This window comes from Carcharhinus amblyrhynchos, chromosome 31 (genome assembly GCF_965287045.1).
Source record: "Carcharhinus amblyrhynchos chromosome 31, sCarAmb.v2.hapA, whole genome shotgun sequence".
Lineage (NCBI taxonomy): Eukaryota > Metazoa > Chordata > Chondrichthyes > Carcharhiniformes > Carcharhinidae > Carcharhinus > Carcharhinus amblyrhynchos.
This window is the reverse complement of record NC_137354.1, coordinates 3,389,315-3,404,286: the sequence shown is the minus strand read 5'-3', so window position 1 is coordinate 3,404,286 and position 14,972 is coordinate 3,389,315.

The following is a 14,972-nucleotide window of genomic DNA, read 5'->3' as shown; positions in this document are numbered from 1 at the left end:
CCTTTCTCAGTCACCCTCCTTCCAATCCCTTTCCATTTCAGCACTTACCTGCAACCCAAAATTTGAAACCACTTCACGAATGAGCTGCCTGCTAGCCCAGGAGGTGTCTGCAGCTCAGTTAAATAAAAACTGATGGGCAGTGCTGGGTGTTCCTTGACTCTAACTGTTATGTTCAAATCAGCTTTCTAGGTGATCAAAGTTTCAAGTAGTGGGAAAGGTATGTGCTAAACTGAATGGAAAGCAACTTAGAAATGAGATAGATGATCTGGTGAATTGGTACGGCAACAATAATCTCTTCAATGTCAACAAAACAAAGGGGATTGTCATTGCCTCAAGAAGCATAAAGGAGAACATGCCCCTGTCTACATCAGTGGGAATGAAGTAGAAAGGGTCGAGAGCTTCAAGATTTTAGGTGTCCAGATCATCAACTACCTGTCCTGATCCCGCCATGCTGACATTATGGTTAAGAAAGCCCACCAATGACTCTCAACAACTTTTACAGATGCACCATAGAAAGCATTCTTTCTGGTTGTATCACAGCTTGCTACGGTTCCTGTTCTGCCCAAGACTGCAAGAAACTACAAAAGGTCTTGAATGTAGCCCAATCCATCAAGCAAACCAGCCTCCCATCCATTGACTCTGTCTACACTTCCCGCTGCCTTGGCAAATCAGCCAGCATAACTAAGGTCCCCACACACCCCGGACATTCTTTCTTCCTTCGGGAAAAAGATACAAAAGTCTGAGGTCACGTACCAACTGGCTCAAGAACAGCTTCTTCCCTGCTGCCATCAGATTTTGAATGGACCCACCTCATATGAAGTTGATCTTTCTCTACACCCTAGCTATGACTGTAACACTACATTCTGCACTCTCTCGTTTCCTTTTCTATGAACGATATGCTTTGTCTGTATAGCGAGCAAGAAACGATACTTTTCACTGCATACTAATAGAACATAGAACATAGAACACTACAACACAAACAGGCCCTTCGGCCCACGAGTTGCGCCGATCACATCAACACCTACCAATCTATAGACCTATCTATAACCCCCAATCCCATAAAACCCCATATACTCATCCAGAAGTCTTTTAAAAGACCCCAGCGAGTTTGCCTCCACCACCACTGACGGCAGCCGATTCCATTCACTCACCACCCTCTGAGTGAAAAACTTACCCCTAACATCACTTCTGTACTTTCCTCCACGCACCTTAAATCTGTGTCCTCTCGTAGCGACCATTTCAACCCGGGGAAATAGCCTCTGAGAATCCACCCTATCTATTCCTCTCAACGTTTTATAAACCTCTATCAGGTCACCTCTCAACCTTCGTCTCTCCAGGGAGAAGAGTCCCAGCTCCCTCAACCTAACTTCATAAGGCATGCCTCCCAGTCCAGGCAACATCCTTGTAAATCTCCTCTGTACCCTTTCAATAGCTTCTACGTCTTTCCGTGTGACAATAATAAATCAAATCAAATCCAAATGAACAGCCAGATGGAACTTTCCTGAGCTATCCATCTTTAACTGGCCAGAGTCTACAAGGGGCTGCAGGCATTTTTCTTCATTTGCTCTCATTGCTCCCTGTGCCCAGAGTGTGATGTTGTCCTCTCTGGACTGGTCTGTTCTTTCATGCTTTTTGACGTTCAATTGTCACCAACACGAGACTCTGCCTTTTCCAGTGATTGTCCTTTCTCAATTTCCTATCTTTTTCTCTCCTTCAATTCAGCTAAAAACCCAACTCCCAGCGAGATGTGTGGGCTAGGTGGATTGGCTGTGCTAAATTGCCCCATAATATCAGGGGGATTAGCCCGGTAAATACATGGTGTTATGAGGATAGGGCCTGGGTGGAATTGTTGTTGGTGCAGGCTTGATGGCCTCCTTTTGCACTGTATGGATTCTATAATATGATTCTTTCCTGATATTCTATCTTTCTGATGGAGAATACCAACCTTAGCAAGACTGAGGAACTTGTTGCAATTAAATTGTCTCCTTGCAATAATCCAACCTGATACATGACATGGAGGTTAACTTTGAATTCTAAATTTATAAATTGCAAGAAGGATAGAACCTGGGAATGTACAAACTCTTGATGCAACACTGGGTTAAACAATTAGAAGAAGATTGAAATTTTTTGTGCCTATCTAGAATGTAGCAATTACATCTGAAGCATACATGTTCTTTTATGAGACATGGGTGTCACTGGCTGGGCCAGTATTTATTGTCCATCCCTAGTTGCCTGAGGACAGTTGAGAGTCAACCACATCGCTGTGGCTCTGGAGTCACATGTTGGCCAGACTAGGTAAGGACGGCAGATTTCCTTCCCTAAAGTACAATTCATGAACCAGATTGGATTTTCTGACAATGACAATGGTTTCATGGTCATCAGTAGATTCTTAATTCCAGATATTTTTTACCTAATTCAAATTCTACCATCTGCTGTGGTGGGATTTGAACCCAGGTCCCCAGCTGAGTTTTTGGATGAACAGTCCAGTGATAATACCACTAGGCCATCACCTTCCCAATAATTCCAGTGAAGAGGAATAAATGGGATGACACATCAGAGGATCGTTCTTGAACTGAAACACAGGTCTCCTTGTTTGGGATGTCACAAACGGAAGCCTAGTCTTTGACAAAGAGAGCAGGAATTGTGTCGGCTCAGATCTAAAGTCATTGACCGGAACTTTCCAGCTGTTCATGCCAGTGGGATCTTTTGGTCCTGCCAATGGCGCATTCCGCCATGGGTTTCTCGGAGGCATGGAGCGGAGGCAATGGGAAATCCCATTAATAGCGAAGGGGCCAGAAGATGCCAGCTAACCGTGTGTCACCTCCCACCATGAGAAACATGCTGTGGAGAGGCTAAAGAATTATCTTTTAGGATCAAGGAATTTAATGATATGAAATAAGGTTTGGCTAAGCATCACGTACAACCACTTTGACCAGGAGACACTCAGTCAGCCCAACCCAGGGAAAGCATTCTAAATTAATAATGTCCATCGGCTTTCATCCAAAAAGAAGGACAGTCTTTACAGAGATTTCTCCTGATTCAGTCAGGCAATAAACATAACCTGACCTGTCCTGAACTTGCAGCAGTCTCTGTTTTGATTTCCATCATCTTTGCAGATTGGGCCACTTTCCATAACATGTGGATCGTGACATTAGATCCCGGCTGGCATCAAATCACAGGGTATTCTGCCGCATGATGCAGATCAAAAGATTAAGCAAACAGCCTGTCGCAGAGTCTCACGCATCATCCACAGGCATCCAAGAAAACAATGAAGCAGATCAAGGTCTAATTAGATTCTGGTTTACAATAGAAAGAGAGAGTTCTTGCAGAAAGCAGCATGTATGATGAGGAGGAGGAGATCGCTGCAAAATTCAATACAGGCAGAAAGGAAATATCAACAGCATTGTAACTAAACTGAGACAAGGTCAGAATCTTTCCACAAAAGCAGCCAAGTGTCAGGTTCTGGCTGCAAACCCTCTCCACTCACCTAACGAAGGGGCAAACCCCGAAAGCTAGTGGGTTTACTATCAAATAGACTTGTTGGACTTTAACCTGATGTTGTGAGACTGCTTACTGTGGTCACCCAGAGACAGGATAGTTCCCTCTCCACATCTGTTACACCAGCCTCTGCATCCCCTGCATGTCATCTCAACTGCAATGTGGAGTTCCAGTGTTGAACTGGGGTAAACACAGTAAGAAGTCTCTCAACACCAGGTTAAAGTCCAACAGATTTACTTGGTAGCACAAGCCACAAGCTTTCAGAGCGCTGCTCCTTCATCAGCTGAGTAGGAGTTCTGTTCACAAACAGGGTATATAAAGACACAAACTCAATCTACAAAATAATTTTGTAAATTGAGTTTGTATCTTTATATCTCAACTGCTGCAGAGAATTAGTGATCCCCTCTGGCATTTAGTTGCACCAATGCTCCTGGAAGGTAAGGCGCTAAGCCGCTTAATCAGAAGTTAATTAATTTAAATTCATTCAAATCAGCTTCATCCCTTCTCTGGGTCTAAATCTGATTACATCACTGGCGAGGGATCTCTTATTCTGAGATTTCCCTGGCATTAATCCCATTACGGTCCTCTTGTGAGACCTGGCTCCAACATTATACATTCAACTTCTAATCACAGAATCCCTACAAGGGCAGAAGGAGGCCACTTGGCCCATCGAGTCTGCAATGACTCTCCTCCGACAGAGCGCCTTTATTCAGGCTCTTTTCTGTAACTTCATGTATTTACCCCGCTAATCCCCTGACTGGCACATCTTGAGACACTAAGGGGCAATTTATCACAGCCAATCCACCAAACACACACATTTTTGGATGTGGGAGGAAACTGGAGCACCCGGAGAAACCCGCACAGACATGGGGAGAATGTGCAGACAGTGATCCAAGGTTGGAATTGAACCTGGGTCCCTGGCACTGTGAGGCAGTAGTACTAACCACTGTGCCACCAATGATGAGTAATCTAGAAAGCTCATTAGAACAAGTAACTCATGTTTTACCTTAATAATGAGTAGAGATTACAACAGTAGTTGCAAGTACCAGAGCAATCCTGAGATTGCCAATATTGAACAAATGAATCTAGCTCTAGCTCGGGAAAAGGATGGAGATTTGTTTTTGCCAACTCACTGTCACCTCCCTGTGATACAACAGGAAGTGAATTCTCTGGAAAAGTATTTGAGTCACTTTACAAGTGCTGGAATCTCAGTCTACCTCATTTGCAGAGAGTCACCCCTCAGGCTGCAGAGCCTGATGCTATAAGTGGTAGGTCTTGTCATTGCCTCTACAGTAAAGCACACTCTTGTGCACCTCTCTCTCTTAAACTCACCCTACGTTACTTAACATAAGAACATAAGAAATAGGAGCAGGAGTAGGCCATCTAGCCCTTCGAGCCTGCCCCGCCATTCAATAAGATCATGGCTGATCTGTCGCTGCTCAGTTCCACATTCCCGCCCTTTCCCCATAACCCTTAATCCCCTCTCTTATCAAAAACCCATCAACCCGCGTCTTAAAAATATTTAGCGAGGCAGCCTCCACCACTTCAACGGGCAGAGAATTCCAGAGATTCACCACCCTTTGAGTGAAGAAGTTCCTCCTCAACTCCGTTCTAAACCGCCTCCCCTTTATCTTGAGGCTGTGCCCCCTAGTCCTACTGTCCTTTCTGAGTGGGAAGAGTCTCTCCACCTCTATCCTATCCATCCCATTCATCATCTTATACGTCTCAATGAGATCTCCCCTCATTCTTCTAAAATCTAACGAGTACAAGCCTAATTTATTCAGCCTCTCCTCATAGCTCAACCCCCTCAACTCCGGCATCAGCCTAGTAAACCTCCTCTGCACTCCCTCCAAGGCCAAAATATCCTTGCGTAAGTACGGCGCCCAAAACTGCACACAGTACTCCAGCTGCGGCCTCACCAATGCCCTATACAGCTGCAGCAAGACCTCCCTACTTTTATATTCAATCCCCCTCGCAATGAAGGCCAGCATCCCATTCGCCTTCCTGACCACCTGCTGTACCTGCAAGCTGGGTTTCTGCAACTCATGCACAAGGACCCCAAGGTCCCTCTGCACCGTCGCCTGCTGCAGTTTTTCTCCACGTAAGTAATAATCCTTCCTACCATCATTCCTACCAAAGTGGACCACCTCGCACTTGCCAACATTAAATTCCATTTGCCATTTCCTGGCCCATTCGCCCAGCCTATCTAGATCCTTCTGCAGACTCTCCACACCCTCCGCACAATTTGCGTTTCCACCAATTTTGGTGTCATCAGCAAATTTCGACACCCTACACGCGGTTCCCTCCTCCAGATCATCCATATAAATGGTAAATAGCTGAGGCCCCAGCACCGACCCCTGGGGCACTCCACTAGTCACCATCCGCCAATCCGAATAGCACCCATTGACCCCCACTCTCTGCCTCCTATTTGACAACCAATCCTCTATCCACGCTAACACCCTACCCCCAACTCCATGCCCCCTGACCTTCTGCAATAACCTCTTGTGAGGTACCTTGTCAAACACCTTCTGAAAATCAAGAAATTTGATACTTTATGTTTGATAGGTGCATCCAGTGTCAGTTGGCATCCATCCTCCTTTACATACTGACTGACTTTCCTTTGTTCCTGCTCTTCTATGCTTCTGACATCCAGGGGGTTCCCACTGGGAATGACACACCAACTCCTGACACGCCCTTATCCAGGGTTGAATGGGTGTTGAATATCCCCAGTGGTCTCATATTGTTAGAAACAGTAAGAAGTGAATCTAGGGCAGAAAGCCAAGGAAATCACAGCAATAGCCATTCCCTAGAATCAAGAATTTTGCCCAAAGTTCTCCAATCCATTCAGGTTCAAAAACACTTCATGTCTGACAGTTTTGACTCATGATGTGAAGATGATGGCATTAGACTGGGGTGGGCACAGTCAGAAGTCTCACAACACCAGGTTAAAGTCCAACAGGTTTATTTAGTAGCACAAGCTTTCAGAGCGCTGCTCCTTCTTCAGCTGAGTGAGGACTTGTGTTCATAAACAAGTCATATACAGACAAACTCAATTTACAAGATAATGGTTGGAATGTGAGTCTTAGCAGATAGTCAAGTCTTAAAGGTACAGACAATGTGAGTGGAGAGAGGGTTAAGAACATGTTAAAGAGATGTGTATTGTCTCCAGACCGGACAGTTAGTGAGATTTTGCAAGCCCAGGCAAGTCTGTGGGGGTTACTGATAGTGTGACATGTAATTACATCTGACATAGTCTTGACTCATCTCAGGAACAGCTCCACTCTATCATTCTCCATCCAGTTTATTCCGAGTGTAAAACAGGAACCTGCAGGAGTTTGGGACATCACTTGCCAATTGTTACAATTTCTTTACTTAAAGGAAGTCAAAGAAAAGAATGGCTGGCATTGTCCAATGTCAAGTTTACCCCTCCACAGGATAAAAGTATACCACAGTGATGTGTGGGAATTACAGAACTTTTGCAGAGTGTACTGTGGGTCTGAACAGAGACATGAGATATTAAAAATTGAAATAATACAACTCCATTTGATCATATTTCAATCAAAATAATTGAACTGTACCCACAACATCCTTTCATTAAGCAATTCAGATGACAATGACTGAATTGGGGACAAAGTGGAAAGGGTCAAGAGCTTCAAGTTTTTAGATGTCCAGATCACCAACAATCTGTCCTGGACCCCCCATGCCAACACTATAGTTAAGAAAGCCCATCAATGCCTTTACTTTCTCAGAAGACTAAGGAAATTTGGCATGTCAGCATGATCCTCACCTACTTTTACAGATGCCCCATAGAAAGTATTCTTTCTAGTTGTATCACAGCTTGGTATGGCTCCTGCTCTGCTCAAGACCGCAAGGAATTACAAAAGATCTCGAATGTAGCCCAATCCATCAAACAAACCAACCTCCCATTCATTGACTCTGTCTACACTTCCCGCTGCCTCGGCAAAGCAGCCAGTATAATTAAGGACCCCACGCACTCCAGACATTCTTTCTTCCACCTTTTTCCATCAGGAGAAAGATACAAAAGTCTGAGGTCATGTACCAACCGACTCAAGAACAGCTTCTTCCCTGCTGCCGTCAGACTTTTGAATGGACCTACCTCGCATTAAGTTGATCTATCTCCACACCCTAGCTATGACTGTAACACTACATTCTACACTCTATCATTTCTTTCTCTATGAACAGTATGCTCTGCCTGTATCATGCACAAGAAACAATACTTTTCACTGTATGTTAATACGTGTGACAATATTAAATCAAATCAAAAGACTGACCATGCTATTTTGCTCTTGGAGTTTTTGTTATCTGAACTCTATAAATTCTGCAATGTTTTCTTGCGTCAATAAATCACATTGCAAATGGTAATCTGGTGATCACAGCTACCGCTTTCCATTCTCAAAAACTGACATGTCAAAAAAACAAGACCATAACCTTCAACCCTGAACACCAGGCCATGTGTGACAATATAGTCTCACCCTAGCTTGCCATCATTGTGGCAGGACTCAACAATTAGGTTTTCTTGGTATTAGGATCAGCTTTTATAAAACTGCCTGCACGCACAGCCCACATTGCACCAGCAGACTGAACTGTCATTAGTCTTCTCATCATAATGGTTCCCTTTTCTACTGTCGCCTGCAATGGATAGTAACAGAGGCTGTGCTAATTTTTAATCAGAAATGAAAAACATACCCATTTTTCAGCTGGTAAATGCTGTTATTTCTGAATATGAAAAATGGGCCTCAGTGCTCCCCCCCACCATCCGGTCAAAAAGTAAACAAATTAGACTTCCGACGCCTCCACATTAATTGTTATGCTGAAATCTCGAGTGCCTCTTTCTCACCGGATTTAGTTGGAGCTTTGGTTCCCTCACTCCCTACAAGCTGCTCATTGAAGCTTGTCCACCCGCAGCTGTGACTCTCCATAGGTTAGTCAGAAGTGACAGGTTTCACACTGCACTGTGAAACACAGCTCCATTGTACTGACCTTCAAATGAAAGACTTCTGTGGGATGGGAGCAGGTTAAAGACTTCCATACAACACATGAAAGCCGAGGACTTTAAAGTGTGAGGTAACCTCTTCCAAATTGCTAACAAAAGAATTCACGAGTCTTTATGAGTTAGTTATTAAACTAGGACAATTGAGAGAAACCATTCTGTCTCACGGTAAGTTGTGCTGATCAAACAGTACGTTACATAAAAATGTTTCAATGTTACCATAGAGATATAATAGAAGTACTATTGCTTTTACAATTGTTACAGGAAAATTAGAATATAATTTTGCAAGGTAGCCACAGGATAAAAACAACCGGTTTCTCATCTAGTGTTGGATAATGCTGTGTGGAAAATGCCATCATACAATTAATCCCACAGGATTGGAGACAGACTGTCGAGAATCCTCCGGCACTTTGTTCTAGGTTTGCTGTACTGAATAAAGCATTCAAGATTCCAGGAAATGCTTTGCCTTTCACTACCACCTGACATCTCAAAGCACTTTAGAACCAATGATATACTTTTGGACTGACTCTGCTGTGCTGAAGGAAATGTGGCAGCCAGTTCACACACAGCAGGCTCCAATGTGGTGATAAACAATTAGATAAGAGATTGGTGTAATTTACACACACACACACACACACACACACACACACACACACACACACACACACACACACACACACACACACACACACACACACACACACACGGCAGGAATGGGTGAACAGTTCCATGTGACAGTTCCCTGCCCAGTGAAGAAGTTGAGACCACCTCATTGAATATTTTTAAAGCAAGGATAGATAAAATTTTTGAACAGTAAAGGAATTAAGGGTTATGGTGAGCGGGCAGGTAAGCAGAGCTGAGTCCATGAAAAGATCAGCCGTGATCTTATTGAATGGCGGAGCAGGCTCGAGGGGTCAGATGGCCCACTCCTGCTCCTAGTTCATATGTTCTTATATAATTTTCATGCTGCAGTATAGTTTCTCTTGGAATTAGTATGAGACTATTGATTTGTGGGACACGTTATGGTCTGCAGCCTCAAGTTTACCTTTATACCACAAAAATGTGCTTCTGTCTTGTAACAGAATGCATTTATGCAATAATCCTTTCTATTCAGCAATGTGCTGCATGCGAATGTAATTTGTGTCACAAAATGATGATAATATCACTGTACACTAATGTCTTTATGGCCTCACTCCTCCACATCTCTGTAACCTCCTCCAGCCCCTCAACCTGTTGAGATGTCTATTCCTCCAATGACCAATTTTCATTGCTCTGCCTTTGGTAGCTGCACCTTCAGCTGTGCCTTGGTCTAAGCTCTGGAGTTTCTTCCTTTACCCTAATCTCTCTATCTCTGCTTCCTCCTTACCTGCGCTTCTGAGCAAATCCACCTCATTGATTAAGCCTTTGACCATCTCTTCTATATCTCCTCATGTGGGGTGATGACTAATTTTGTTTGATAAAATTTCAGGGAAGTGCCTTGGAACGGGTTTTACTGGGGGTAATTTTCCAGCCCTGTTACACCCAGTGCAAATCCAATTCTGGTCAGAAACACTTGGAGAAAGGCCATAACAGGATTTGCACCAGTGTGAACCCAGAACCCAGCGTTCCCGGGGTCTCCCAACAGATAAAGTCAGGATTATACCCAGTGAGTGAGTGAACCTGATTACCATGGATTTGAATACATTTAAAAATGCAAACCTGGCTTCACATTGGTTCTTCCGAGTATACCATATATTCCCACCATCCCCGGAGTGCTGTAAAGCCAACAGAAATCACTATTGGTCTCCACAAATGGAGAGCGGACATGATGGCCAAGCCAAGGAGATCAGAGGCCATTGCAGCCCCTGGCTCTGACACCTGAGGACATGGTACCCTGGCAGTGCCAACCTAGTGGGCAGGGCCTAAAGGAGTGGTGCCTGAAAGGGGCAGGGTCTGAAGGGAAACCCAATGGGAGAGTCTGGATTTCCTGAATCTGGTCACATATTGAAGGAGGATCGGAGGGAGAAGGTCATTGGGATCGGGGGAAATGGGAGACTTGGGAGTCAAGTTTAATACATGAGAATGTATTAAATTATTATTATGGGATTGTGGTCGGTGCAGTCTTGATGGGCCAAATGGCCTCCTTCTGTACTGTAGAGATTCTGTTGTATGAGAATGCTTGAATACTGAAGGTAGACATTCTGTTGCTCAGCAGTTGATTTGTGTTGTGTGTCTGTGAAAAGTAAAATTACTCTGTGGGATTCACTACCACAGGGATTGGTCAAGATAAAGAAGGTAGATGGATGCACTTAATGGGAAGCTAGATAAACACAGGGAGAAAGGGATGCTGATTAGTAAGAAGGAGGGACAACATTTTAAGGATGAAATTCCAGATTTTAGGGCCAAGACAGCCGAAGTCAGAGCTCACAGTTGTTGCCTGTCCCCATTTCCCCAGTTCCGCACACATGAGGACGGCCTCAACAGGGATCTTGGGTTCATGTCACACTATGTGCAACCCCCACCATTGGGCCTGGCCTTGCAAAATCCTACAAATTGATCTGGCTTGAGACAATTCATACCTCTTTAACATGTGAACATTCTTCTCTCCACCTGCACTGTCTGTCCCTGTAAGGACTTGATTACCTGTAAAAACTTACAATTGCAAGACAATGGTTGGAATGCATCTTTGTCTACATATTCTGTGTTTGTGAAACCTACCTCGCCATTCATCTGGTGAAACAGCAGTGCTCCAAAAGCTCATGATTCCAAATAAACCTGTTGGACTTTAACGTGGTATTGTGAGATTTCTTACTGTGCCCGCCCCAATCCAATGCCAGCACCGACAGATCATGCTGATTAGGTGAGAGCAGTCTCATATGGAGTATATGTACCGGCAGAGACCAGTTGAGCTGAATGGCTGTGCTTTTTACAGACATCCTCTAGAATTCTACACCATTGCTGATTTCACCAGTGCAACCACGATATGTTCATGTTTGCTGTTAGTGTTCACACAACGTTCCATGTCCTCCCCTCCGCAACATTGTTTGCTTTTTATTCTTTGCCTTGTTTCCACTCGCAGATAGGTGAGCAGGAACGCTTTCATCTTCAACTCCCTCGTTTTTAGACTTGACCTCGAGTGACCTTTGTCCCCGTGGCTGTATGTTCACAATTTTGTGATCCAGAGCCAATTTGCAAGCGTAACTGGTGCAGCATTCTGAGGCTAATCACGATGTAGGAGTGGGGGAGGAGTGGAGGGGGAAAGGGGGGAGGGGTGGAGGTGGAGGGGGAGGGGGGAGAGGGGGAATAAATCAACCTCAATGATTATGTAATGGAGTTGGGGAGGTTTTGAAACTATATTAAATATGTTGTGATGTACAACCATTCTGATACATGATAAAATCAGAAGTTGTTGATACTTGTAATGAGAAATGTACATTAAAAAAATTGCCAAGGCACTTTAAGGAGGGAGGTGAACAGTTTTTTAAGGTATTTTTGCTGTTAGGTTTTGCTACCCAGTCACTCAAACCCGGATTTGCAAAACCACTCACCGGCTTCACAAGCTGAATCCAGATTTCAAATGTCTGTTCCTTCCTGTTGATTCTATGGAATAATGTGGATTCTATGGAATAGGGTGGAATGGAAACAGGGAAATTCTTTCCACCAGTCATTTACAGGGAAAAGTGAGCATATATAGGATTCCATTTTCACATCAGCATGTGTATTGTTCCTGATGGAAATTTATAAAATTATGAGGGGTATTGATAGGATGAACAGTTGGAAGCTTTTTCCCAGGGCAGAAATGACAATTACAAGGGGGCACAAGTTCAAGGTAAGGAGGGAAAGGTTCAGTGGAGATGTGTGGGGTAAGTTTTTCACACAGAGGGTGGTAGGGCCTGGAATGCACTGCCAAGTGGGGCGGTTGAGGCAGATACGTTAGCCACATTTAAAACTTATCTGGATGGACACATGAACAGATGAGGGAGGGGGTGGTGGAAGAGAGGGATACAGGCGGTAGGTTGGTCTAGATAGGACAATGTCATTGTCTCAGGCTTGGTGGGCTGAAGGGCCTGTTCCTGTGCTGTGCTTTTGTTTTTATTGGTAAAATTGCCGACTGGTGAAATTTCACTCCTGAGCTTTCATGTTAGATGCTGCTGAGTGTTTTTTTCAGGGGGAGAGTGTGTAGGGGGTGAGGAGGGAGAGGAATAAAGCATGCTATTCTATGCATTGCTTATTGCCAGCTCAGGGATATGTAGTTAGACAGCTGCTTATCTTCCTGCACCTTTCACCAGGAGCTTGTTACTAATTACCTCTACTGCGGATTTACTGAAAATGGATTTCAATGATTTAACAGAAACATTATTTATCATAATTAATATAATATATATTATAAAGGGAAGTCATTTTGATGAACACTGGGTAATCTTTAAGGGAAGTGTGGCAGATACATATAGCATTACCAGTTCTTTTTGTGATGCTAGTTGAGATAAACTTTGGTCAAAACATGGCTCTGTGGCATGGTGAATAGCACTGATGCCTCACAGCACCAGGGACCTGGGTTCGATTCCGGCCTTGGATGACTTTCTGTATGGAGTTTGTATATTCTCCCCGTGTCTGCGTGGCTTTCCACCAGGCACTCTGGTTCCTTCCCACAATCTAAAAATGTGCAGCTCAGGTGGATTGGCCATGCTACGCTGCCCCTTAGTATCAGGGGGATTAGCAGAGTAAATACGTGGGATTGCAGGATTAGGTCCTGAGTGCAACTGTTGTCGGTGTAGGCTCGATGGGCTAAATGGCCTCCTCTGTGCTGCCGGGATTCGATGAACTCCCCTTTTGCTTTTTCACATAGTGTCATGCAATGTTTTATGTCCAACCACTTAGTCAAGACAGGTCCTTAGTTTAAGGTTCATTCAAACAACAGCACCTCCAACAATGCAGCACTCTCTCAATATTGTGTCAGGGTGTTGAGCTGGATTGTGCGCTCAGGCATGGCTTGAGACACAAAATAACACAGATACCTTTGTATTTCAATGGCATTGCAGAAATATTGATTCCTTCGATCCTGAAAGCTACTTTTCTTGAAGAAACTAAACTCTCTCATTATAATCCTGGGTAGCAACATAAATCCCAAGCCATGTAGCCTCAATTCCAAATTATTTTTGTAAAAACTGATTTGGTCTGTAACTCAAACAGATATCATAGTATTTTATCATACTGTCATTGTTCAATGGGTATTTCCAAGATATTTGAAGATGACACCAGGATAGATTGAGATCTGAAAGGATTAAAGAGGTTATTATATTCCATTGTCCCAGTGAAAGTGTAAAAGCGTTTTGGATCTCGCAGACTACCTTTGATTCTTTTTTGCAATATGGATGTCTTTTTACTGTGGTCTACTGCCTGGAGTGTAGCAATATCTCCACAGAGCAAAACCTTTAACCTAACAAAATGTTTACATATCAGTCATGTGGCAACGGAATCCATGTCTACATCAGGAGTGAATTATCCACACATTCCAAACTAAGGCCATCATTCCGGATTACCTGAGATGTGCAGTCTAGTCTTGTTCATTAGCATGATTTAAAGTCCCTTTTCTGCTGGATTCTAGCCGTCAATCATCTGTATATCAGTCTTATAATACTTACCAGGTTTAATGTTACTTACCTTATTGGGTTGCATCTCTAACCAGTGCTTATGTAACATTTCTATGCATTTGCGTCTTTGTTCTTGCTAGCCTGCCATACTCCCAAGATGAGAAGGAAAGATGACAAGGCTCCGTCTGCCATCCATTTACTCTCGTGCACCAGATGGGCAAATGTGTACCTATCATTTATCAATATTTTTTCAAAGTAACTTTTTAAATCGAGAAGACAGAAAGATCCCACCAATTATCCTGCCCCTAAACCTCCCTAATAAGAAGTTCAGGAAAAAATTGGTACAGCAACAAAGTAGTAAAATACGATGAAAGATTGGAAATATAGTGCAAACTGCAAGTTAGAAAATGTGTTTCAAAAGAATTCTGCAGAATAAATGTTAGATGTATTAATGATGCACTTCTGTCTATACAGTTCATCACTGTACACTCATACAATTATGTACGCGGGTCAGTTTGTAGTTAGAGTGCATTACTTAATATATCTGACAGCCCAGCTGGTTAGTGACAGAGATGGATCATGTTGTGCACAAGCTTCTGAACAATGTCTAAACCCGGCATTGGGTAGTTTTAAACCTGGGAATAAAAGGCATGGAGATATTCTGACAGATGTTGTGTCTGACTGACTGATGGCAGCATTGATCTCTCAAACTCTCCACAAGATGCTGTCTGATCTGTTGAGTATTTCCAGCATTTTCCAGATTTATTCATATTAAGTTTCTCTCTGTCTTTTTCAATTAACATGTTAACTCAAATACAACAGGAAGGTTATAATATGCTTTTAAGTGACAAATGAAGACTTTTCATAAGCATTAACATTCATCTGGGAACTCA